We start from the raw sequence: 3,688 nt of genomic DNA on the forward strand, positions 1-3,688 counted from the left end.
CAGTGTCCCATTTTGACTTGAAAGTTCATATATACTAAACTCCAAGCTGCTCCCTGGCCCTTGACTGGCACTTCTAACCCTAGTCTTTTCCTGCCCACTGACACTCCTTTGCACTGATAATTTAAATACTCTGTTCCAAAGGCTTCACTGATACACAAATTTTATTCAATAAGCATTTTCTACGACTACTACTTTAGGTTCTACACCTGGAGCTTGTCACACACTCCTATCTTCAGTGAGAAATTCACAATCTAGTGAGGGACAACATAAAGTAAAACACAAAGAAATAGAGGCTTTGGTAGACTCTGACACAAGCAGGCTTCTATGGGAATGTGTAGAATCAGCCCCAAATCCAGGCTGGGGGTGAGGAAGAGGAAGGCAGGAAAGGCCTCACGTAGGAGGGGACACCTGAGCTCAGTCTTCATGCACATGCAGTAGGATTTATCCAGGCAATGATATAAAAGTGGAAAAGGTGGGCAAGGAGGTGGAAAGGGATACTGGGACAAATAAAAAGATTAAAAGACAATGCATATAAAGATGCTGATTAAATACCAGAACTTCTAAGTGAATAAAAAGAAGAGAGGGTAATGTGTTTAAAGGAGTTGGGTATAAACCCTTTTCTTTATAATAGGTACAAATAGCTTGTCCTAGTCAAAATGGGCTGCTATAAGTAGGGGGAAAGCGTAGTGGATTGTATTGTGTCCCCCCAAAACTCAGTGAGGCTTGACTTGTATTCCCCAGGATTTCTGTAGTAGAAACTTACGAGTCCAAGCGGGCGTGTGAGCTCCGCTGTGAGCAGGTGAATCCAGAGAACGAGGCGGCGTTCGAGGCGCGGGTCATGGAGACGGGCGTCCGCCTGGCGCAGGTGAAGGGGCAGAGGAAGGACGGCGGGCCAGCCCCAGGCCGGGTGGGCAGCCGCCGCCGGCCGGCTCGGAGGTGCTCTCGGGCGGCTGCCCCAGGACGTCTCCGAGCACCAGGGGATCCCAATGTGGCAGCGCGTGGGCCGACTGCGAGATCCGCCTGCCCATGACCTTCGGCGGCCTGAACCGCGGCTTCCCGACGCCCGCTGCAGCTCGCGGCGCGGCGCGCAGGCCGCCATGGCCCCGCTGCACAGCCGCCCGCTGCGGCGAGAAGAGCGAGCTGCGCGTGGACGGGTCACCAAGGACGGGAGCAGCCGCCGCTGCTGCTCGCGCTGCAGCCTCCGGACCCGGCCTGCAGGAGGCGCTGCCGCTGCCCAGCCCTGGCGGCGCCCGCGCAGATCGCGCTGCTCAGGTTCAGCTCGCAGCGTGCCGCCGCCGCCGTGCCCCCAAAGGCCCTGGTGGGAGGGCTGTCACGCCTCTGTGGAGGGCAGGTGGCTGTGGAGTGGCTCAAGCCAGGCCCGAAGCAGCGACTCCGCCAGCAGCTTGCGGGTCCCTCACTGCGGTGCCTACAGCCACAGGGCAGCCGATCGGCCTTGTCTAGGGACAGGCTAGGGTCCCAAGGGGCTCTGGCTGCCCTCCAGCTGCTGTGCCAACAAATGAGGCTGGGCAGCGCGGTGTTCCTCACCAAGTGTTTGGGCACAGGACCTGCTGGCTGGCACCACTTCTGGTACCAGGTGGTGATCCCTGGTCATCCAGTGCCTTTCAGCGGCCTTACCTGGGTTGTGCTGGCCCCAGATGGGCAGGACGGGCATGACGTAGCCAAGGATGCGGCGTCCACACAGCTGCTGGAGGCACTGAGTGAGTCTGGGGCCGGCTTCTTGTGGTCTGCTGGGGCTGAAGCAGGTACCATCGTTAAGCAGTGACCCCGTCCTCTCTCCACAGGCAGCCTAAACAAGGAGGCAGAGCCTGTGTCAGTCTCCAGCCCAGCAGGCCTGGGTGGCCACTGTCTGATCCCATTGGGGGAGGGGCGGGGTCCTGCCGCATGTGTGACACAGCCTCCCTGCTAGGGCAGGGCCTCATAGCACCTGGGGTGGCTCGGGTTTGGCTTATGTTGTGGTGAAGGACCTTGCCCTCCCCCTCCCAGCCCAGGTGACCCCCTGGTGACACCCACACCTACCTTTTTCCCCTCACCCCTCTTCCTCCCACAGCTTAGTATGAATCGTGGTTATTTTCTTGATTTCTTTTGGTTGGATTTTATTTGCGGGGCCGGCTGAACCAAAGGGTCAGAAATCCTGCCTTCATCCCCACTTCTTGGCATCTGGGTTTAGTTTATGTATAGTTTTGAGTTTCTCTATGCTGGTTGTATTTATATTAAACCCCTGGTTGTAAAAAAGAAAGAAAGAAAGAAAGAAACTAACTTAGCCCCCACTGTGACTGTTAAGAGGGTGGGAAATCTTATTATGGTAGTTGAAAGGTGGAGCCTTGAAGAGGTGATAGTGAATGGATTAAAAATGGTGGTCAGGGGTGTGGTTCTGAGGGCTTTAAGAGGAGAGTCTGTCTTTCTCTGTCTTGCTCTCTCTGCTTCCAACATCTTGCAATGTGAGACCCCGGGGTCACTGTCACCACCACCCGATGGACTTTGGACTTCCCAGCCTCAGAAACTGTAAGCAATAGATTTTGTTTTCTTTACAAATCACCCACTTTCAAGTATTTTGTTATAAGCAACAGGAATGAACTAACATGGAAGGTATTCAATTAAAAGAAAAAAAAAAAGGGTCGGCTGTTGGCTCACTCTCACTCGGGAGAGTATGGTGCTGATAACACCAAGGCCTTGGGTTCAGATCCCATATAGGGATAGCCGGTTAGCTCACTCGGTGAGCATAGCGCTGACAACACCAAGTCAAGGGTTGAGGTCCCCTTACTGGTCATCTTTAAAAAAAGAAAAAAGAAAAAAAGAAGCAAAACAACCAATTATAATGTGAACTTTGAGAAAGAAAAAAAGCAGCCCTTGACCACCATAGCTGAGCCAGGCCATGGAGTTCTCCTACTGAACATAAACCATGTCCCAGAACACTAAAACATAAGGTCTCTCTGTTACCTTTATGGAGCAAGACAAAAACCAAGACCATTCTGTAATTGTCTAAGAACAGACAAAAACAAGAACGTTGTCCAAACCACAAAATGGCCAGATGTCTCCCTTTCCTGCACTATTTTGCCTGCTTCTAATTAAAAATTCAGATAATCATAGAATTGCTCTTGCTTTTTGACAGCACCCAGTCTAGAACAAAACCACCCCTTCCACGAACCCTCCCCTAATCAACTAACACAAATTGAAGTCCTATAAGCCCCGTCTTGAGTTGCAAATAGTTCAATCAAATATGTCCTATCCTCCTACCTTTACAGGTATGTTACCGGCATCCAGGTCCCACCGCTTGCTCACCAATCAGAAACAAAAGACTGGTGAGTCCCAAATGTTGATGAGAGGCAGGAAGTTCATTATCAGATGTCTAAGGAGACAGACTAGAACTGTCTACCACTTTAGGGTTTCAGGGGAGTTTAAGGAGGAGCTGAGGGACTGGAGCACGGGAAATGAAAAGCAGGAGGGAGGGGCACGTGCAAGGAACCTGGTGCAGTCTCAGCAAGCCTCTGTCTGGTTTCTGCTCCCGTCCTTGCTGTTATCTCGGGGTCCTGCTGGAGGGATGGAATCAGCATAGCTTTAGTGAGTCTTCCTTGGATGGTACATACAATTCTGCAGCTCCAGGCTGACCTGAGAACAGCTTCACGTCCATGTAAATAATGTCATCTTGCCCCATAACTGAGGTTCAAAA

The 3,688-nt window shown here is 52.1% G+C and overlaps 1 pseudogene; it reads left to right on the top strand.

Moving 5' to 3' along the window:
- Positions 1-769: 769 nt before the first annotated feature.
- Positions 770-1,783, top strand: LOC134377601 (dead end protein homolog 1-like; annotated as a pseudogene).
- Positions 1,784-3,688: the final 1,905 nt, after the last annotated feature.

The sequence above is a fragment of the Cynocephalus volans genome, chromosome 5 (genome assembly GCF_027409185.1).
Source record: "Cynocephalus volans isolate mCynVol1 chromosome 5, mCynVol1.pri, whole genome shotgun sequence".
In the NCBI taxonomy this organism is placed as follows: Eukaryota; Metazoa; Chordata; class Mammalia; order Dermoptera; family Cynocephalidae; genus Cynocephalus; species Cynocephalus volans.